At 35.4% G+C, this 24,521-nt stretch overlaps 1 long non-coding RNA gene across 1 annotated transcript in view; it reads right to left on the reverse strand.

The window, feature by feature from the left end:
• Window positions 1-24,521, reverse strand: part of LOC145716396 (uncharacterized) — a 109,879-nt gene that overhangs the window by 21,958 nt on the left and 63,400 nt on the right. The window contains exons 2-5 of the long non-coding RNA XR_014139029.1: window positions 21,048-21,150; window positions 9,734-9,801; window positions 7,973-8,089; window positions 7,020-7,160 (exon numbers count right to left, since the gene is read on the reverse strand). This is a non-coding gene — a long non-coding RNA (uncharacterized LOC145716396). The remainder of the gene's footprint in view (window positions 1-7,019; window positions 7,161-7,972; window positions 8,090-9,733; window positions 9,802-21,047; window positions 21,151-24,521) is intronic.

The raw sequence follows: 24,521 nt of genomic DNA on the forward strand, positions 1-24,521 counted from the left end.
AAACAACTATGATAAATACTCTAAGGGCTCTAATGGATGAAATAGACAGCATATAAGAACAAATGGACCATGTAAGTAGAGAGATGAAAATCCTAATGAAAACAAAACAAACAAAAAAACAAAAAAAAACTAGAGATCAAAAACACTATAACAGAAATAAGGAATGACTTTCATTCTACTAATACTACTAATAAATAGATCAGACACAGTTGAGGAAAGAATCTCTGAGATATTGAGAATATCTCAATAGAAACCACCAAAACTGGAAAGCAAACAGAAATCAAAGACTGAAAAAAAATCAGAACAGAATATTCAAGGACTCTGGGACAACTACAAAAAGTATAACATATGCCTAAGGGGAATACCAGAAGGAGAAGAAAGAAAGAAGGGAACAGAAGAAATATTTAAAACAATAACGACTGAGAATTTCCCTCAAATTAATGTGAGACACCAAATCACAGATCTAGGAAGCTCAGAGAACACCAAGCAGTTATAAATGCCCCCAAAGCTCCACCTTGGCATATTGTTTTCAAACCACAGAAAATCAAAGATTAAAAAAAAAAAAGCCTTGAAAGAAGCCAGAGGGGAAAACATCTCATCTATACAGGAACAAAGTTTATATCCAACTTCTCAGAAACAATGCAAGCAAGGAGAAAGCAAAGTGGAATATTTAAAATATTGAGAGAAAAAAACCACCAACCTACAATTCTGAATTCTATGTAATCATCCTTCAAAAGTGAAGGAGAAATAAAGTCTTTCTCAGATAAACTAAAATTGAGATAATTTGTTGCTTGTAGTCCTGCCTTGCAAGAAATGTTAAGAGTTCTTTAAAGAGAAGAAAAACAATATAGGTCAGAAATGCAGATCTATGTAAAGAAAGGAAGAGTATGAAAGAATAAATGAAGATAAAATAATAGAACAATTCCCTGAGTTCATAGTCTGATGTCTTCTCAAGATTTTATTTTAGGAATAGCTGGTTCTGCTTTCTTTGATCTTCCTCTGGGCATGCCTGCAAAACCCAAGAACAAAAACTTGAGAAGTAAAAAATTCAAACATTCATTAGACTTTTGTTTTATTTATTATTTTTATTATTCTTTTCTAAACAGATTTGGCTGAGTATAAACCAAGTTATTTGACATTCTTGACCCACAATCTTTCTCTCCCCTTCTTCCTCTCTCCCTTTCTGCCTTTCTTTCCCCCCCCGCTCCACTCCTCTTTTTCTCTCTCATCTCTTCTCCATTATTACTTTTAAATTTCTAATTGTTTCTAATAATAAAATTAATTGAATTACTAATAGACATTAAATAATGAATATTGACCAGGTGTATATGGATATGTAATTTTGTCCAACTCTACAAACATCTGAAGTAATTTCTTGATTCTTGAGTCATCTCATTCAGACGGTTTTCAGTTTTAACACTGATTTGTACTCAGGGCACCTGGGTGGCTCAGTCACTTAAGGGTCTGCCTTCGGCTCAGGTCATGATCTCAGGGTCCTGGGACTGAGCCCAGCATAGGGCTCTCTGCTTGCAAGGAACCTCTTTCTTCCTCTCCTCCCTACTTGTGCTCGCTCTTGCTCTCTCTCTCTCAAATAAATAAATAAAATCTTTTTAAAAAATTTTAAAAACACTGATTTGTACTCATTTTAGGTTACTCTTTATTACACTTCATTTGCTGTGAATATTTTTATCCTATAAGTTTTTTTTATTTCACAGCCGTATTTTTTACTTTCAATAACACCAAATGCAGATTTTTCACAACTATTTTTTATATTCTTCATTTAAGCAAATATACTTATTTTAATGTTATTATGATATTTTAATCATTAAAAATAATAATAATAAACTGGGTACTATTCAAAGCATGTAGCATTCTACTGTTCCATACCCCAGGACTGGTTTAACCGTTTCATGACATAAATTTTTAAAATACTGAAATAACAAAATTGTATGTTTATCTATAAGGAGAAAATAAAACTATCCAGAGTATATTGTAACTGCTTGAGATCTTTGGGGATATGGCTGAAATGTATATAAATTTAATGAAATAAAATCAGGAGTTATTTGAAGGTCTGTTGCTTGTTAGGGAATGAATGTATTCTTCATAGTGCCACAAGGGTCTGCAGGTTGTAGGCAATAATTGCAAAGATGATGAAGTTGTGTGTGTTGGGGGGAGGATGGGCACCAATAATCTAAGAACTAGACCAGTTAATCTTTGATTATCTCCAACTCTGGGCTCTAACAGTTTTGGGCTCAAAGTTTCCCAAGAACACAAGGCTGGTTCCCTACAAAAATGTCCTTGACAAAACACAATCATAATGCCCCTAAAATTTTACACCCCTATCTGTCAATTTTGACTGGGAAAATAGAGAAAAGGCTAAAAAATAATAAAAATAATAAAAAGCAATACAGTTGCTTAGTGTGAAAAGAGGGGATGATGGTTAGGATGTATTTATGTATATATTTAAAAGATCTTTTCATAGGGGCACCTGGGTGGCTCAGTCAGTTAAATGTCCATCTCCTGATTTCTGCTCAGGTCATGATCTCAGGGTTGTGAGATCGAGCTCCGAGGTGGGCTCCACACTGGGCATGGGACCTGCCTAAGATTCTCTTTCTCCCTTTCCCTCTGCCCCCTCCCCTCCTCCCATGCTCATGCGGTGTGCTCTCTCTCTCTCAAAAAAAATATCTTTTCACAATTGCATGCCACTTGCTTGCTCTGGTGATCATCCAGGGCTAACTCTAAGAAATTCTTATATGTGTTACAGATTTAAAGAGCTACAGAATCACTGATGTAGTCAATGTTAAAAGGTCAATTTGACTAAAATATTTGTTATTTTATTGGTTGATTTGATATCATAATATTAGATCTGGACATGGCCAAATATGTTGATGTGGTCTGTCCAGAAAAGGAATCTGTGAGAATCAATAGAACGGCTATTCATCACCAAGACAGGTTACTGAGGCTGTATTTACAGACTTAGTGATGAATGAGGAAGAATAAAGGGCTTCAGTGACAAGTATTCATGCAGAATTCTTAGTTTGCTCAGTACAGATACAGACTGTGGCTACTAACACTCATCTTCTGGCCTTGCTATTTAATCTGTCCTTTTCCCTTTAATTTTCCTTGGTCCTATCTAAGGGTACTCAGTTACCTCCTTTTCTAGTTCTAGTTCTACCTCCTTATTTCTAGTTCTGCCACCCAGACTTATTTCTTTATTCTGGCTCACCTGTTCACAGCTGCAGGATCCAATAGGCAACATTTTACAACTGGATCCTGCTGGGGCCAATGAATCTCCTTCATAGCAAATTGCCTAAGTATTTGCGTAGGGATTTTTTTTTTAAACCCATTTCTTTTAACAATATCTCTAGCTTTTCCATGTTGTCCCATTGCAAAGAGGATTATACAACCAACCTCTAGCTTCCAGACTCTCCATATACCTGGCTTTATCTGTGGCTATTTCTTAGGCTACAGTCCTAACATACCTTAAGGACTTTCAAAAAGAAATAATACTCTTTTGTTATTGTCTAAAAATGATTTCAATATTAAGCTGTTCAAGATATATTGTCCATTTAGTTAGAAATATTTGAGGTACTAACCCCTAGAAGTAATTCAGCAATGTATATATAGATAAATTCTATGCAAATAAGCAACAGTTTGGTATGAGAAATGTTTCAATGATAATCTTCCAAATGGCTGCACACATATTTGGCCAAGGTAAACTTACCTTCTTTACATGTATTTAAACGAATATATTAGAATGAGCATAATTAAATGAAAATGTTTTTAATGAAAGAGGACTAACCCTAGCAAAAGCTTTTATAGGAAAAGAATCTCTTTGCAATGGCAGCTACTTAAGGACCAATCCAGGATTTCTAGAAAGAGAGCATTTTCACATATTTGAAGGCCTACAGTATGTCTTGCCCCAGCTCCAATAGTCGCAGCAGATCCTCTTTCCAGACTTACTCTACAGCCCTGCCACCTTCTCTCATTTTGATTCAATTCTGACTTTTTCCTAGCTATTCCTACCTATGCCCGCACAATCACATTCAGAAGTGGTTTTTCCTGAACAGGTCTCCCTGATATGCAATGTAAAACCTATTTGGCATTATGCTAGTACATAATTTCTATTTTCAGCGGTAACCATTCCTTCATATTTTTGGAGTATATTGGATGTATGCATATGCTTCCTATATTGTTTAATAGGTGGCAGAATTACTAATCATGTGTACAAGATTACAGCTCATTATAGGGTAGAGAATATTTGTATTCATGTCAGCTCTAAGAAATAAGTGAAAATCTTTTTCTCAGTAGGAAGTGAGTTTAGTTCATTTTTTCTGGCAAGAAAACCTAATCTGAGAACTATATTACAAAAGAGAGGCCAGTGATTAACTCTTGCAATAATCTTCTATTGCCTCTGGCAGCACGTGAGAATTAAGGGGAGAATGGATTCCTCAAATATCGAATGCATTGAGAAAGAAGGAAATGGTGTGAAAGGCGGTGGGAAGAACAAAGCACTCTTTCTTTAACGATTATTTCTTACAAAAAGAGGCAGGAAGTAGTCACAGTAACAAGAGCTATTTCCTCTCATTTGGGGATCAAAAACCATGCAGTCTACGTTCAAAGATATATGAGGCCAAACCTTCCCATTGAAAGCAATGGCAGTGGGGGAGTGAGGCAGAATTTTGACAGGGTGGAAAAATATTCTAGGAAGGAAAGCGGATGTTGAGTTCTCTGCATAACCTATAGAATAAGACCAGACCCTATCCTAGGAGCTCCCACTTCACCCAAAGTTCCCAAGTCATGCTCCAAAAGAACCCAGTTTGAACTGATGATCAAGGGATCTCCCTGCTACTTTGTTTATTTCATAAAACCGTAAGATTAGGGTTTGGTTTAAAGTTAGAATTTGATTTAAGATTGAGATAGAAGAGAATATTGGAACTGAAGTTAGATATTTGGAAATATTATTATTCTTAGAAATCTGACTTTATGGAGTCCATCACACTTCTTTTGGAATTGATTTTAGGGTGCCTGGGTGGCGTTAAGTGTCTGCTTTCAGCTCAGGTCATGATCCCAGAGTCCTGGGATGGAGTCCCGCATCGGGCTCCCTGCTCACCAGGAAGTCTGCTTCTTCCTCTACCCCTCCCCCCCGATTTTAACAATATCTCTAGCTTTTCCATGTTGTCCCATTGCAAAGAGGATCATACAACCAACCTCTAGCTTCCAGACTCTCCATATACCTGGCTTTATCTGTGGCTATTTCTTAGGCTAACATTACCTTAAGGACTTTCAAAAAGAAATAATACTCTTTCTCTCTCAAGCTCTCTCTCTCTCTCTCGAATAAACAAAATCTTAAAAAAAAAAAACAAAAAACTGTTCAACAGTCTACACTTTACTGTGGCTTAGGAAAGAATCAAGAATTTAATCAGAATTTTATATGGCTTTCATTACTGTTCATATACATAAGAATAAGAGAAGGTGAGTACAAATGTCAAAGAACAAATTGTGTGTCTTGTATTCTTTCCCTAAAAGGAAATTTGCTTTTAGAACTAATTGTGAATATCAGAGTTCACTTTAATGAATGAGTTTACCTTAACCTATTAAAGCTGGCTTATGGGAAAACCGCTCTCTCTGCTATATCTAACACTCTACACACACATCTCTACACACACACACCATCGAGTGATGGCTTGCTCAAACTTCAGTTATTGGATGCTTGAAATTAGAACAAATTGTGGAATTTGGCAAAATGACCAAACCTACATAAATGTTAGCAAAGGTCAAAATTTGTTTTCCTTTGCTTACCAATCTTTTATGATGATCAATTAGCACTTAGGGCTACTTTATGTATCCACAGAATTTTAAAGCTCAGAAATGTAAATAGAGACCCCAAAATATTAAATTGCTTTCCTCAATATTACATTTTCCCTTAAAAAAATGCCCCGTTCTCACTTTAACTTACCATAAAATATTTCTTATCAATGTTTTCCACTGTCTTACAAAAAAAGTTTCATATTTTAATATCATTATTTATTTGTTTGCTTAAATAAATTTTAGTAAAATTTAATAACAATGCAAGCCCCAAATTCTATGCTTAAATCCACAGAACTAAGTGTCTTTCAAAAAGAAACAAAGTTTTGTTCTGAATGACCATGTATTTAGAATTTTTTCACTAATTTAGTGGTTACTCCAATTTTATTATAATATTAATTTTACAAGTTTCTTCCAGAACAATATTCCGTTCCATTTACTTCTCAAAAACTTCTTATTAATATTAAATTTTTAAGCATTAGAAAACCTGTTGCAATACCACATGGAAAGTTTTCATTCAAAATAATTTAAATTTTAAAGATGATCAGATTGATATATGAGTTAATAATTGGAAAATAATTCTTTTCTTCTAAACTATTATTTAAGCCCAATAAAAAACACCTTTTCCTTATTTAGGGACTATTAGAACTTTTTTAAAATAGCAAAGAAAAATCAGAAAATCTTCACTGGTCTATTAATGACCTTTTCAATAATCACTTTTTAATCTTTTATATTTTTGATATCTGGAAAAATAATCAGAATTATAAAAATTCAAGCTATAAAAATTTAAGCCTGATTATCTGTTTTCAGATTCTTTGAAATTTGTTCTCAATTATATGAAGTTCTCTAACATAGCACCTGAGGTTTAATACAGTTTTATTTAATTCTGTGGCCTTAAATTTCTAGTGATTGACTATGAAAATTGATAATATGGAGTGGGTGATATATAAAATAAAAATATTCATGTCGTTTTAAGAACAACAAACAAATAAGCTTACCTCCCAGTTTGACATCCGAAATGTATTAAAAAGTCACCATTAACTTCAGTCTACAGTGAAGATATTAATCACCCATCTCTCAAAGTATTTACTCATTACTCCCAAATCTCAAATCTTCTGTTGCTTTCTCCATAACTTTCTGCCCATTCACATACTCTTACTCTTCCATGTCCATGCATATACTGTCACTCCACTCCCGCCCACTGTACTCACCATGCAGAGACTCTCTTTTCTTAATATCCACCAGTGGAGTCTTTTTTGGCTTAGAATCTGTGCCAACATGTCTTCACACTCCTTAAAAGGTGCTTATCAATACTGCTCCAGATCTAATCATGTTGTATCTTCATCCATCACCTAGGCCAACAACAAAACTCCAGGAGTAAAGGAAACAAATACAAAAACCTTCCTGAGTGAGGAGGATGGAAGTTTTAAATAGTTATATATAATATTTGCCCCCCCACACACAAATATAAATCACTACTTAACACAGTAGGTCATTTTCTATAAGATCATTAACAGTATATTACTAAATATTTGGCTCTTTTAAAAACTGTTCCATTTACACTCTTCAGAACAAAGCTTACTTCTACTTTACATTTTTCCCTTGAGATATCAAATATGCAGTTTAGTGGATTTTTTCCCCTGTTAGCATTTGTTTATGATTTTTATATAATACCTCTTCCATTCTGGCATAAAGCCAGTAGCATCTTCTGCCTGTCCTCTTTTCTTCAGAAGACCTCAGGCATTGGGAGTGTAGAGGAAAAAAATGAAGTATAAATTGTGCCCTGACTGACTAAATTATAAACTGTGTTCCCTTGACAGGTTTCAGTTTGAGTTCCTCCTGCTTCTAGGACTGCAGTGGCTGACTCACCTTGCTTGGGAAAGTCAAGTCTCCCATGATGAATAATAATCACAAGTAAAAGAGACCATCATTAAGATAGCATTTCCACTGGTGAAGAATTGTCTGAACCTCTGGTCAGAAGGCTGGTTTGGAACTGACTCAAAGATAGTCCTATTGCTGAATTATTACTTAAAATAGCTATTCTACAGAAGGTGTTCCTCAGAGACATCACCAAATACTGACCCAGCCTACTCCTGCTTAGCTTAGCCCGACAGGTTCAGTATTTCCGTTGTATTGCCTTAGCTGGGAAGAAAATCATCCTTACCTTCTCTTAACGTATTAACAGTATGGAAACACACTCCTGTCACCTCTTCTCAGCAGTTCAAGATGAAGTTATTCTTTCAAAAGCCACTGTTGACTGGTTGACCCTTGTCCGTTTTAGCTGCCAATCGTGACAGGAAAACTTTTCAAGTGGTATGTGATAAAGTTGTCCTAATAGAGCATTGTGCAGAGATGAGCATTAATAAAATGTTTGATAATAGTGTTTCCTGAGACTGCTGCAGGCCATGGCTACTGGCAAAAGATGTTTTAAGTTATTTGGAAGAAATTGACTTAACATTGAAATTTCAGCGGAGCCAGTAATGACGGTATAGGAAGATTTGTGGTCTGACAGAAAAAAGATAGGGCACTGAAGGGGAAGATAAGGGGAAGATCTGAATCAGATATGAGAGACTAAGGTGAGTTTCCCCAATGTAGTCATGTAAAAACTAGAATCTGAAGGGTGAACAGGATTTAGCCAAGTAGAGAGGTAAGGGAAATACTTTTATTGATGATCCCTCCCTCTGTTCTCAAGTAAAAAGTTATGAGAGGGCAGAAAAGTGACCAAATCAACTGGCTCTTAGAAATATCCAGGTAGCCTATATCAGAACTGTGACAACAGAAATCATTACAGGTCACTGTATGTACATTGGTTACAAATTCTGAGAGATACCCAGTGTCAGAAATAGAAACCCACTAGCATCACCAGGCCATTGGGACTACAAGGAATAAATAATAAATACCTAAGTCAAAGGGCCAAACTCATCAGCTTTGAAATTGAACTATAAAACTCATCCTTCCCCATAGAAAGAGCCACCTAATTAGAGGTTGCTTTGCTACCAGTTGCTCCCATCAAGCTAACCACAAGAGAAAGAACTGTTTACCTTCCCCACAACGTAAACACAAGCTACATTGTCAGTCATGAACTAAACTCTTTTAGAGCCAACTGCATACCATCCTAGTGCAGATTTTAAGGACTAGCCCTGTTTACCTCATTCTAGTACCTCCTATCTATTATCTCTCAACGTATTACCCTCCTGTTTTGCCCAGTCATATGACCGATGAAGCTTTCATAACTTACCCCAATGACACAGCTTTTCCTGCAGCATTTTCACATGGGTATTTATTCCCTTTCACCTTATATCAGGTGATGGAGTCAATGTTCTTGCTTTCTATTTAATTGTGCAGACCATTGCATATAAAGCCTCTCCTACTTCGTATTTCATTTCTTCTGGAAGTTTCCTTCTCATCTTCCTTCCTTATGTTCCTCTATCATAGCCTGCCCTCACTCATTTATATCTATATCTCACACATGAAACATTCAACAACCTGGCCGCTCAGCTGCTTTGTTTTCTTTAATTTGGAAAAAATCATATAAACAAAAGAATATTTAGACTATTTCTGTTCATCTCAAAAAGAATATGATGATACTTAAGTAATAATCTCCTGGTGAACAGTAATTGAAAGCTCCTCGTGTACCTATTCCTGCCTTATTCCCTCAGAAGTAGCCACCACCACCCTTGTACCTATGATTCCTATCCAGTTTTTAATTATACCACTTATGAATAATTATCAAACTAATCTACTGTTCAACTTTTGTTCCTTCTTGAAATTTATACACATGAAATTATACTGTATGCTTTCTTCTGTGAATATGTCTTTTATACAACAAATTTATGGGATAGGTCCAGGTTATTAAATCTCCAAGTCTTCACATGGTAGCTATGTTGGCTACTGTTTACTCATTCTATTATTACATAGTACTCACCTGTATGGATATATCACAATTTAATGATTTGTTCTATTTTTGTTGTAGGAATGGTCAAAAGAAAATACCTAAAACAAATTAAAACAAAAAGACTTTTTTAGAAATACAGTATCTCTGACTAAATCTAAAAGTCATGATTAAAGAAAAATTATATTTAGGAGATATAGTTTGGGAAATCTTTGAGAAATTGGGGGGAAAAGAAAGATGGCAAACAGAATGGCAAGTGGGTCAGTTCAGGACATGCAACATCTGATTAAGTGCAGTTTTAGAAAGAGGGAACAGAAAAAATAAGAGTAGTATATTATCAAGAAAATAGTTCCAAGAAGATTCTAGAAGGATATCTGAAGGACATGAGATTTCTGATTATAAAATTCACCAAATGTTCAGGAAAAGAGATGGAAAAATGATCCACTGCAAAGCACGTTGTTCTGAAAGTTCAAGAAAGAAATGGCATTGAATTCTTTGGCAGCCACACTAGAAGCAAGACAATGGAGGACCCTCTCAATCACTGAAAGAAAATAACTTTCAATTTAGAATTCTATGCTGAACCGTGCTCTCAAAATAGCATAGAGTAGGATATATACATCTTTAAACATATAGTTCTCATACTTTCAAAAGATTTACTGCCCTTGTGCCTTTTCTCAGGATCGCTCAAGGAATATGTTTCGGTGAAATGAAGAAATGAAATAAGAGAAGATCCAGAAAACTAAAGATGCCACAAGGGAGGGTAAAAAACCCAAATTCCAGGATGATGAGAAAGGGAGGCTCCAAGGACATAAGCTGAAAGTTAAAGCACGTTTAGAAGAAATTATAGTCCTGGAGAAAAATTTAGAGGCAGTTAAGTAATATTTACATTGAAAATTATGCAAAGAAAAAACAATTATTGAACTCAAGGCAAAAAAAAAAGCGCTATACAAGAATGTAACAATTTCAGGAGCTCTGATGTGACTTATTCCTATATATATACAAATTCTACCTACTTACTGTCCTCGTCCAGCTGATTTCCTTACTACACCTGTGTTTCTGACCTGTTATGGCTTCTCCAAAAGAGAAGGAATAAAAAGAGAGTGTGCAAATCTTAAACTCCAAATGGCATCTTATTCTATCAAGACTCTCCTTTCAAGATAAACTCTCACAAACTCCATTTTCCCACACAGTTCAAATAAGCTGCATCCATCTGGCTTGGGTATCAGATGTCAATAGCAGAATTTTTCTGTCCTGATTATACTTATCTAACAATGATGGGAAAAACTAAAAAAAAAAAAAAAAAAAAAAGTTGACAGTGAAATAGAAGAGGTTCAGTCAATTCTATACAATTTATCCTTTGCTAAACTAATTATTATCTTCAAACTTATCAAGTTGTTTTTCTTTCCTCTTTGACCTACTTCATAAATTTTCACATAAAGTGAAATTGATATCATTCTATAAATAAATATGTTGTTTTAATACGCTCTGAATGAAATACAGAAAGGAAAATTCCTTTTGATGTCTTTGAGTATTAAAAATTGACAATTACAGGTAGGTAATCATTGCTGGTACCAATCTGTAATATGTAACACAGGTAAAACTTGATTCTACACATTGAGATGGTAGACAAATTGCTGAGAACTAGAGAAAAAAATATTACAATAAGCAATTAATATGACATGGATATCAAGGGAGAATTGTGCACAACAGAAAGTTTTATCTGTACAAAATGACCTACTTCATATAAAATAAAATTAATTTACTGCAAGAGAGAATGTCAGGCGATATGAAATACCTATTCATCCTATGCAACCTACTTTTGCTGTGAAACTAGAGCATGTAGTCACACTAGTTTTAGTACATGTGCTATAGAAGAATATGTGCAATTTTTATTGTGATATTTAAGTACTGCCTTTTTGCATTGAAGATTATATTTAATAGGCAGGATGTAAAAGAATAATTTCTAAACAGTTTGTCATGTTTTAGCAATTGTGAACGATGCAAATCACTTAAATTATACCTAGTGATTGGAGTATGTCTATTTCATGCCTCTATCACTCTGTTCATGGTCTTTCCACCATCAGAAATGCCTCATACTACATCTCTGTGGTTCCAAATCTTAGCAACCTATTCCTAGATCCCTTAACTACTTATCTCTGTGAGTTTCTCCATAAAAATACCCCTGATCCCTCAGCTGGAAGGAATTCCCCCATCCCTAAACTCCCACAGCACTGCATCTCCATCACCCTGAAAACAACACTCACCAGTTTTCATCCTGTACCGTAGTCACTTGTCTGTCTCAGAATCTTTCTTCAAAGAAGGAGCTTTAGTTATTTGTATATTTAAACAAAAAGTATTTATTGCAGGGACAAATGAATGACATTTGCTTAAGATAATCTCTAGGAAAACATGAACCTGAAACACCTATACATTTTTATCCTGGCCATGAAAAGCAACAGACAAAAATAAATAAGAAAGATTTCTTTCAACATAATTTTTGAATTAAGCAGTCAATCATCAAACCTTAGATGGTCTAAACAAACCTGAGCAGTTCCAGACATCTGCCACCAGGTGAGGCCACACAAATACCACAAAATCTCCTTTATAGGTTCCTGGATATGCAATGAGAATAAAAGCATGGAGGTGGCAGCCATGCAATCAATACAATGACTTTAGAGACCCACTTACACTCATTTTTCTCAAATCTACCCAACTCTCATAACACAAGCAATTAATTATGCAACTTCCAAGAAACTAAATGTAGCCCCTGCTAACAAAATGGCTAGGGACTTGAATTTTTAGGTCATTCTTAAAGAAAGGCAAGAGACAGAGGTAGAGATACTAAAAGTTTCCAAAGTTTTATTGTTTTAGATTTCATATTAAATTTACACTCTATCTTGAGCTGATTCTGTATGAGGTATAAAGTAGAAATCACAGTTTATTTTTATTTCAGATTTTTAACTAACCCAGAACAATGTGTTGAATGACCATCCTTCTCCCTCTGCATTATCATGTCGCCTTTGTCATGAATCAGCAGATAATATAAGTGTGGTTACTTTCTGAAAGCTATTCTGCTTCATCCCTGTATTTGTCTATCTTTCTGTTAATACCTCAGTCTTAACTGCTATTGTTAAATAATAAAATTTGCATCTGGTTTATAAATCCTCCACCTTTGTTCTTATCCAAGATTGCTTTTGTTTATTCATGGCCCTTGATTTTCCATGAAAACAGAAATAGCTTGTTGATTTTCACCAGAAAAACCTGCCAGAAATTTGATTGGAGTCTACTGGGGAAATTTACTTCTTTAAGATATTGATACTTCAATTCCATTGACATATGTCATTCCATGATCAAATTATTAGTTAGGCATGGATTGTGGCCAATACTCTCTCCCAACATCCTTGTTTGACTGTAACTGTAAAGGTTTGGAAATACAAGTATTCAATTTCTAAGTGTCCTTTACAGCTGAGAATGCCATGTGACATAGTTCTGGCTTATGGGACACAAAAGGAAGACTAAAGAGGCTTGTATACTCTTAATAAAAGGAGGGAAATGTGACTGGTACATTTTCTTCTTTCTTTTACCTTAAATACATCACTATCCAAAGAAATTACCAACTAAAATGAACTTAAGCCAGTTGCTGCCTACTTTCAAGCTATTTGCCTGGAAAAAAGAACTCATTTACTTAAGTTACTATTAGTTTTCTGTTTCTCATAGCAGAAACCACTGCTAAGAAATATTAATGTATTTTTTAAAAAGGAAAAAGCACCAGATTAGAATACTGTGCCTTCTTTCCATGTAGGAAGTCAGTAATAACTAAAAATGCTTATCAAAAATTAATTAGGAAGCTTTCAGTCTACTATAAATTATAAATATTAAAGATGTCATCTAAGCAATAATATTATTTTTCTTGATTATGTGTAAAATCTGTATGCATTAAAACTTTAAAAAATGTCAATTCTTAAGGTAGAATAATGTTTTGCTTGTCCCCCAAAAAGGAGCTATAATACCTTCTTCTCCTCACTAAAAGTTACAGGGGTTATTCCCAATGGCTGTTTGATTAAGACAACTAAAGCAAAAAGCTAATGGTTGGTAAACAATGGTTTTACTTTAAATATTTGCTCATTGAGTTAATGGTTTTCCAACTATAAATGACTACCTTTGCCTTCAAATGATTTGAAAGTATTAACATTTTGAAACATTCCGAACTATCTTTTATTTGCTTACATTTCATAACTAGATGCAAATAACAAGGTATTTTTGAAGTAATTTCAAATAGCACCTTATTTGGCTTTCTTTTCTGAAGCAGGACAGGCATCTGCTAAATCAAAAGTAAAATATGTCCAAGGATGATTAATATGTAGTTTATAGATAACAACTTACATTTATTTTAAAAGTTACACCAGAGTCACCACTCCTGGACAAAGAATTCTTTTCTCAGAATTCTTGGATCCATTTTTAAAATTTCTCTAAGTACCATTTCATGCTTATATGGAACCACCCTGTCTCAACTTGAGTCAATAAAAGATCATTGTTTATTATGACTCAGAAGGCAGTTTTTCAGAGTAGTACTAAGAAATTGAACTCTAGACTTCTCTATCTACTCTACACTCAGCTCAATACCAACACCTGTGATTAGTTTCAAAAGAGTCCTAGAGAGAGTATATTATTTAAGCACAATTTTCCACAATTGCCATATAAAATAAATAAATAAAATAAAAGCAGATAACCTATTGCTGGTGGTGATTTATACCATATTCTTTACTAGTTAGAGAATATACATTCATAGTATAAATCTTCATTATTAATTTTTCAGAGAGAAATAGTTCCCTTGAGTGATGTGAAAGGATTGGCCCATAGTTTCTTTTTATTTGACAAAGATAAAGACCTCTAAAATGTGACTCTTGCCCATGGCTTATTCATCTGATCTTTTCAGTATTATGATTGCAGCCCACTGTATACTGTTTTGGTTATTCTACCACAAGTTTAAAAATAAAGAGTTATTGAAAAGCCCAAAAGAGGGGTGCCTGGGTGGCTCAGTTGGTTAAGTGTCTGCCTTTGGCTCAGGTCATGATCAGAGTCCTGGGATCAAGCCCTACATTAGCTCCCTGCTCAGTGGGGAGCCTGCTTCCCCCTCTCCCTCTGCCTGCCACTCCCCCCGCCAACTTGTACGTGTGCTCTCCCTCTCTCTAATGAATAAATAAGATCTTAAAAAAAAAAAAAAAAGCTCAAAAGATTTCCTAATAAGCTAATATGCTAGAGAGCTATAATAATACTTAATGCCCAGGTACATTACATTGAAGAAAATAAGAAATCATCCCTTTCTTCTCCTCTCACCAAGAGCCCTTCTCCACTAATGCTTCTCCTTTTCTTCCTAATTTTTGGACTTATAATTCATTCCTTAAAGTTAATTTGGCTTTTGATTAAAGACTAGATTACAAATGATTATAGGGACTATGTAGATAGTGTATTGTGAATTAAAATTTGTGATAAAATAGAGGGCACATGTCGTATCCAAAGAAGGCAACATCCAGAGAATTATATTTAGGGGAATTAAGGATAATTTCCTAGAACTTCTGATTTTTCAGAAGTCATAATCGAGGTATTTTAGCGAAATAATTTCAATTTTAAATTCTAGCAACTAATTCCAATTTAACAAGAAACAAACAACTATAGTATGCAGGATCATATCTGTTGAATTAAATAATATGCATTTGTTGATGCAGTCGGTGTTCAAATTCTTCTGTGCTATACAGACATAAGCAGTGAAATGTATGCAATCATGTCATTCTTTGTCTCTTCCTACCTATTAAGATGTTTGTTTTTCTGATAAAGCAGAAAAACCCCTCAGTTTCTACCTGTTGACAAGAAAATTTTAAATCCTGTATCATGTTACTTTATAGCCTTGGTTCCCAACTAGGAGTCATGTTGCCTGTTAGGGGACATTTGGCAATGTCTTGGGACATTTTTGGTTGTCACAATGGGGAATAGATGTGCTACTGATGTCTCTAGTGAGTAGAAGAATCTAGGGATGCCATTAATCATCTTAAGATGCCACATAAATAAACAAAATCTTTAAAAAAAAAAAAAAAGGCGCCTGGGTGGTTCAGTTGGTTAAGCAACTGCCTTCAGCTCAGGTCATGATCCTGGAGTCCCAGGATCGAGTCCCACATCGGGCTCCCTGCTCAGCAGGGAGTATGCTTCTCCCTCTGACCCTCTCCCCTCTCATGCTCTCTCTCTCTCTTTCTCTCTCTCTCTCACATAAGTAAATAAAATCTTAAAAAAAATCATCTTAAGATGCACAGGACAGTTCCACAGCAAAGACTTATCTGGCCCTAAATGTCAATAGGACTGAGTTTAAGAAATTCAGGCTTACAATATCACCGATATTCTTAATACTTCCTAAAATTCTCATGGAAGCTTAATGTATGAGAAAAACCTTTTAAAAATATTCATAAAGAGGTATGAGAGGACTGAAGAGGTGTAGGATAAGAGAGGAGTGGATCCCAGTGTCGAGTGTTTTAATTTTATTCCACTTCTCCATCGGTCAAAACCAATCTGGAATAGAGTATTTTATCTCAATTTTATTATTCTCATTACCCCTCATGGTAGAAATATTTTAGAAAAAGAAGAACAGGAAGAAGGAAAAATCATTCCTATTATTTATTTTTCTCTTCCTTAAGCTGAGGTGTTTTAAAGTCTTTGATTCTTCCATCATGTTTAGAGCTCATGCTGTTCTATTTAGATGTTCAGTTTACTATAATTACTAATAATGGATAGCCAAAATAACAATCTATATTTTCAGTGATTTTTTAATGGTAAATCAGTCTTTATTTTTATCTTCCTTAGACTTTTCCATTTTTACTTACTTTCATATCCTTTAACTAAAGAGTTGGAGATTAATTCCAAAAGGGTTAAGCACGCTAAAATAAACAGTCTACATACTCAAACTGGAATGTTATTGTAGCAGGCTAAATTAATCCATTTTTATGTATTTCCCATTTTCTGGGTTACCATGTAATGATTAGGGAACTTAAGCTTTACTAATAAAAATATATTTAGAAAATTTCCTGATGAATTAGCTCTCTGGATATATAACCAACAGGTGCGGGTCCAGGAGTGTTGCTCCTTTCTTGAGCTCAGTAATTATTTAATGGGGTAATTCCTTTACGTGAAAAGTTTCTTGCATTTTCTAATTCATAATCACTGCCAGTTATTTGCTTACATTTTCTATAGACATTTATATTGCATATCTCAGGGGTACTGGGTAGAGTTTTTGTAATATTTTTTAAGGTTTCAAGAGATCACTAGAGTGAGTCAGATTTTCTCAACAACTTCTGACAAGCATCAAATTCATTTAGACTGAGGAGTTAGTCACCTTGAAAATTTCAGTTCATCTTAATCTATGGCCAAATACACCCCCAATTTCACTCAATTTATCCTCTTCAAGCAGGGCTGAGGAGGTTTAACATTTAAAATATCTATCGGTGCCTAGATATATTTTTGTTTGTCTTGTGTCAGTTTGGGTCTGTTAGCAGTATTTAATTGGATTTGCTGAATTTTTCACTTTTGCCAGTTCTTTTAGTGGAATTTTACAGATGCAGGATTTATGTGACTTCAGATTATTTGAATGTTAACTACAAACCCAAGAAACCCTGTATTTCAAAGTTAACTAAAGATTTCAGACTCCTCCATTTTTCTAAAATTGAAAGACTTTAAATTAGAAAAGTTTTATACTTTAGTCATATTGTAAATTATGAGAAGTTTTCTTACTTTGCAGCATGCAATCTCTAATATTAAAGAAATGATTAAAAATCAAGAGTTTTGTAAAATTGTTTTAGTAACATCAACAAATAATTATGCCAGTATATAGAGACAAATGGACATTGTAAGGAGTTATGAATGGTTCTGGATAACTGAAGCTCCTTGAAACTTCTGAAAATATAGGGCTCACATGGATAATATAACTACATTATTTGTTGCACAAATTTAGGAATACTAGAACTTTTTTCTTATTTCTTCAATCTCAAGGGCATTTACTTAGGATGAATACATGAATGTTATGTGTCATGCCATACAACTTTTGCAGGTAATATTATGGAGGGAAATCATGTCTTCACACATAATATCCCTTGGTGTTCTTTCTTTCCTTCCCTTCAGGAGACAATGTCACAAATTTACAAAGCTTCAGGTAAAAGGGACAATTTGTATGTTCATATATACAGCTTAATTAATTCTTAAATTATTGTGAATACCTAAGTATCTGACATTGAATACTCAAAAATTACCATTCACACTTAATTCAGCTTGGCTTATCTCCATTTAACAAAATTATTCTATTCAACCACTTCGAAAGTTTGATGTCCTGGGTATTTTTACCTCAAGGGCTGACCCAGTACTGCCTTTAGACCTAGACAAGTGGGGCCTCTGCCCTAGGCTGTCCACCTCAGAGGATGCATGCCTCTAAGAGCTTTCTTCAAAATGTTCTAAGTCATCCTGTCCCTGGGATGGTCCATGGCCTATAATGCTATCTGGGCAAAGTCCCATAGGCCAGACAGGGGGCCAGATGAGCCCTGGTGCCCATTTCTCTACTTGGGGCATTCTCTGACACTCTATCTGGTACATGGGCTCAACTGGATGCCCCAAGGAGCAGACTCACTCAACCTACATAGTATTCCCAGTTCTTCACAGTTGAGCTCCAGGTCTGGGAAGACAGTCTAGCAAGAAGATTGCTCCAGTTGCTCAGCAAGGTATTGCTTTTGCAGGATCTCAGAAAACTGAACCACCACACTGACTTGAGTGACTTTCACTCATATTGGACATAGAGTGAGTTCAGGGTTCTGGCTACTGATGGAAAACCACTGACCCTTGCCATTGAGTCATATGTATGGGCCCATGCATTAACCCTTCCCCTTGTTCCAACCATAGTGCTACCTCTAGTCTATAGCACAAAATGGTGCCAGGGTTGGTGGTAGGTGATTTTTACTATGTGTGCCCTTGCTGCTGATAGCCAGGGAGATCAACTGAATGATAAGTGGCAGATGGCTGGTTTATACAGGCACACTCTGAATGCCCCTGTTAATCATTATCTGGAGAATGTACAGATCTCATTCTCTCTCTGTTATTTCCTGCAAACAAGATATGTAGAAAAGCATGTTGTTCAATGTTTCAAGTCAGGGGCTTCAGGGGTGGCCAACCTGGGGCGTCTCATTGGTAACACAGAATGTTTAGGTAGTGGGCTTTGATCTTGGAATGTTGGCTGTGAAAGGAGGGGGAAAGCTACGAGAGTTGCTAGGCTAGTAGCTATCCTATAAAGCTTGCTGCATGTAGATTCCAGCAGCAGATGCTTCATCCAGTCTGCCTTTCCCAGACACCCTGTACATTAGTTCCTGCATTAATCCGACGTCCCCTTCTCTGTCTCTGGGTCTTTTCTTCAGTCTCACTGGGTCGTTGCTCAACCTTGGCTTAGAGTCTGCAGGAGTGCGGCTACATGACACTCCACCCCCTTAGCAGGCTTTGTGGTATATGTCAGGCGCTATCTCCCATGAAAGCTTTAGAAGACTCTTGCTTACAACACCAATCTTTCTGAATGGTCCTCTCTTTTCTGATCAGTGTAGTAATATTATAATCTCCTGGGCCAGTCTTAAGCTATGCCAGACAGGGATAGATATTCTTCGAACTAATGAAACTAATCTTGCTCTGTCCGTGAGTCTCTTGCCTATCCTGCCCATGGGTCACTGTTCCTATCTAGGAGACAGTATGTGGAAGGAGGAGAAGCAGTTAACACTGAAAGATCACCTTCTAGAAATGCAGTGAATGCAATGATTACAGCCAAAGAATAACATAGTTGAAAGATGTGTTATTCTACTTTTAGGCTACAAAATTTTGAATGATAAATTTAACAGGAAATGATTATTCTGATTTAACTTGCATACTCTGGGTAAGACTAACATTTATCATGGTCATCAATGAAATACAGCAACCACTTCTGAGGGAGTCATTGGAAGCCAATGTTCAGAGGCAACACAGCAAATGATGGCACATAATGAATGTTTTCAAACAATCATTTTCAAACAAACAGGTTTCAAAGAGCCATAGTATGGTGAGATAGAACAGCACCGTTAACTTTTTTATCATGGTATGGTAGGAAGAAGTTAAGTGCATATTTTATTAGACAGGGAATATAAGAGTAAGAGCAGATTCAAGAAGATGATTAGCTCCACTGTTGATTTATTGAGTGTTAGTTCTCCATGTAATGGACAAGTTGAAATGATCAGCAAGGATCTGGAGCCCGAGAAGGAGATCTGGCTTAAGGAGAGTGCTTGGTAAAGCATCAGCACGTGGATCTCTTTTTGTTGTGAAATATTGGGTAAATATCTCTTTAGGTATAAAATCTTTTGAGCCTACAGGAAATTCATTATTAAATGTTAGATAGGGTCATGATCTCTCATGAAATCTATTTTCCAAATAAATAGATTAAAATTCATTAGTGAGAAATTAAAAAACACAGATGAACCACTAAAAATAGTAAACATCTATTCCAGTTTCTTCGGAAAAAAATATCCTTATATTTTCTTTGCTATTTTGATCTCCTAACTTCAACCAAATTTTATTTTATGAATGTTAATAGTCCTGGTTATGAAATGAGAAAAATGTCTGTAGGGCAATATTCAAGGGGTTGATGCTCTATTTAGCCAAGTTGTATCACAGTTCTTGACAAGCTCTATGTTAATAGTATATGACATGGAGTTTTCTCCAACTATAGGATCTCTTCAAAGATTTTTAATAGGCCTGGGTGGTTCAGTCGGTTAAGCGTCTGCCTTTGGCTCAGGTCATGATCTCGGGGTCCTAGAATGGAGCCCTGCATCGGGCTCCCTGCTCAGTGGGAAGCCTGCCTCTCCCTCTCCCTCTGCCGCTCCCCCTGCTTGTGCTCTCTCTCACACTCTCTCTCTCTTAAATAACTAAAATCTTTAAAAAAAAAAAAAAAGATTTTTAATAGGCCATTTGGTCCTATCCAAAAAAGCAAAGGAAGAATAATGTAAATCTAATACATGTGAGATTCTTGATGACATTAAATGTTCCCAGCCAAAATAGGTGCAAATCTCTAACATATGAGCATTATGAGATTCAGCAAAACCTTTCAGATAAAAATGTTAATAAAAGCCAAGATGTAAATTGGTAGAGAAAGCAATTATTCACCCACCCTACCATCAGAGAGTAGTAACCTGGCAGGATGTGCATGTGCATGTGTATATATATGAGACACCGGTAGAAAATTGGGAAGAAAGCAGTAGAAAGAAACTGAGAAAAGGTGGTCAGTGTTTCAGAATTGTTCTCAACTACTTACTGATAGGATCAAAGTAGAACCCTCCAGAGAAGCGGAACATCCTTTTTGCCTCTTGTGCTGGCCATTTAGGTAAACTTTAAATCCATGTTTTCTGATTTGGCTTCTGGTAAAACAAGCAAACAAACAAACAAAAACTTTTGGCTTTTAGAAACTTTGGCCTGGCATGACCTATCCATTCTTTCTGTGGTCAGCATAGTCATTTTTATCCTGTCTGAAATAATTATAACCATTCTGTCAACATTACTCATGGAAATATAAACTTATTGTGAATAAAATAATATTCTTCGCCTCAGGTCATGATCCCAGGGTCCTGGGATGGAGCCCCATGTCTGGCTCCTTGCTCAGCGGGGAGCCTGCTTCTCCCTCTGCCTGCCCCCTGCCTGTGCACTCTCTCTCTCTCTGACAAATAAAAAAATAAAATCTTTAAAAAAAAAAAAATTAAAAAAAAGGATATTCCCTGACTTGCCACATTTTTAAGCTTCTTTTAAATTAGGAATTAAGACTATAAGTACTAAAAAATAAATGTTATGACTGTTAGCCATCTGAATACATTGTAAATTTACTTACAGTACACACTACAAAGATATTTTTTCAAATAATATGCCCTATGACAATGACTAATTAGGTTAGTTGGACTTCCAGGAGTAGAAAGGAATTCTGAATGCAGTGAATGCAATGATTACAGCCATTATTCTTAAAAGATTGAAAACAATGGCCTTGGTGGATTACTTAAAGAAAGTAAAATGCCCCTTTATTAAATTTAAGTGAACATTATCCAAGAAATCATTGTTCCAAGGAGAGCAATCCGAGGTTTCCTCACTGACATTTAAACAATGCCTTTCCTCACTGACATTTAAACAATGCCTTACAACATAACCAGAGTTGAGAAAATAATAGATTATGCCATATGTTCTTATTTAGTTCATGCCCCCAAAGGCCTAGAGAATGGGCATGATTTCATAAATTTAAACAAATGAAATAAATGTCTTGTACTTATAACTCTTGTTACCTTTTAGAAAAAAAAAAAGAAAAAAAAAAAAAAGACTCAGTGCCAGGAGAGCCAGAGAATTAAGAGACCCTGTAAATGAAAGAACAGAAGGCTGTCTGCATCTTCACATTAAACAAACAGAACACAAGACAAGCAACAACAGATTGTTTGCAGTTTAGCAAAACAGTTAAGTTATTGCAGTTTATCTGGGAGGACTGTATATAAAAATATTTGTAAGTCTCATCTTATTTTGATTATTAATGGGAAAATATGACAAAAACTTCCTCAATTTTCTCAAGAAATTGAATATATTTTTAAGAGCAAGATGTACAAATCTTGAAGATTTCCCTAAAATCTAATCTTATTTCAGCTTCTGCATGTATCCACAAATGCAAATACTTATGCCTTTTCTCCCTATAATCATCTGACTCTACACCAGCATGTGTATCTGAGCCCTGGCTGTGGGTCCCACACCTCTGGGAATCATAATTATGTTCTTCACAAGCTCTACCAGTTTTATTTTTTAATTTTTTCACATACAGAGTCAGTCAAGTTTTCTAATTTACATACCATGAAAAAAATCAATACAAAATTATATATATAGATTTATTTTTCCTATTGACTTGCTAATCTTGTTCTTTTTTTTTTTTTTTTCTACTTCCTCTGAGGAATTCATATACTAAGTAGATTATAATTCTTAGGAGAGCTATCATCCCCAAGTTGGGACCAATATTGTATTGAACCAATTATGTTTCTTTCTTACTTAAATCCCATACAGTCAAGTGAAATTATTTACTTCTGGCCACCCAGTATAAGTCATTCAGGGAATCTCATGCTCTCCTTCACTGATTGTGGGCCTTGAAGGAAGTTTATTTCTAGAGCTAGTGACATCAATGTGCACTTAACTTTTTTAATGTTCATAATTTTCACCCAAATTACTTCATAGAGCAGAGAAAACATTTATGGGGAAAAAAAGACCCAGAAATTTCTACTTTAAAATAATTAACTTGCTTTTGGATCCTCAATAGTTCTATGATTTCATTTAATCACACTTTTAAATTACCCAGAAATAAAAAGCCATACTCAACAAGATGAGGCTCAAATCCATGTTAATAGAATCAAACCAAAGATTCAGGACACTCCCAATCAGAATGTTTAAGCTACTCTACTCATTAAAGTTTTAGTCATTCAATTCATTCAACAGATTTCTAAAGCAGATATTATCCCAAGCCTGTGGGCTAGCTGCTTTCATACATTATCTACAACTCTCAATTCTCTGCTTCCAGTGGCACAGGACTGTATATATCAATACCCAACATCCAGAAAGGAAGGAGAAATTCTGTTGTCTGATCCTGAAATAGAGGCAGCTGGAGAGGGAAACAAGAACAAGAAACCAGATTGTCTCAGCTCTCCATAAATTCATACAGTGCTCTTTCTCCCTTAAAAAAAAAAAATACAATATTCAATCCAAAACCTAAGTGTAGAAGAATCGTAACTCAATTTTTTAAACCCCCTAATGCATAGGCACCAATGTCTGTGTTCTCCTCTTTGCTCTACCAGTTTTCCTGGTGGGTGTACCACAGCACACGTGTGCTGTAAATGGGTTCCGGGCGTGATGAGGTTTGATCCTCTCCTTTCTTAGGATAGCTGGCTATGGCCTGGTATGAGATATCCACAGTTAGCTGCCTCTACAAATATTATAAATTTTTATGAATTCCATGACTTATAAAAGGAAGCACGGTTATGCCCAACTGTCTCCATCTTCCTGAGCCAGTGAAAACAAACAGACTGACACTAACTGATCTCATGTTCTTCAAAATTATCTTCTAATGGCATAAACTTCATTCTCTGTGTCCCTCAGGGCTTTATTTAGTAGTCCTAATACTAAAAATTTATCTCTTTTGTCATCTGCTTTTATGAGACAATGACTGTTGCTGACAGAATGGGAAAAGCCTTTGGAGAAACTCCCAGGATCAAAAAGATGTTGGTTAGTATATCACAATAATACCTTTCTATATTTACACAGGGTTTTCATCAAGAATCAATGATGGAGCACTGGGTGTTATATGCAAACAATGAATCATGGAACACTACATCAAAAACTAATGATGTACTGTATGGTGACTAATATTACATAATAATAAAAAAAGAATCAATGATAGTTAAAAAATAACTATAATGTTTTCAAACTTGCTTCAGCAACACAAAACAATACAAACAAACAAACAAACAAATGGCTGGGAGGAGAGATGGGTTTATGGAAAAGAGACATGCCCAGGGGCAAGAGGAATGGCTGAGCTTTTTGTGAGACTAGACTCAAAATCACTCTCTCTGTTTCCATTTTACCATTTGGTCTTCTGTCTAGATTTCAGATTCATTTTTCCTTCACTCTTCTTTCATGCACAAAATATTTCCCTAATTAACTCACTCTTACATACTTTGAAAGATAATTTTGCACCTCTTCTCTCTCAAAATCTCCAACACCC

The sequence above is a fragment of the Leptonychotes weddellii genome, chromosome 12, assembly GCF_054177405.1.
Source record: "Leptonychotes weddellii isolate Sample4059 chromosome 12, ASM5417740v2, whole genome shotgun sequence".
NCBI classification, from domain to species: Eukaryota; Metazoa; Chordata; class Mammalia; order Carnivora; family Phocidae; genus Leptonychotes; species Leptonychotes weddellii.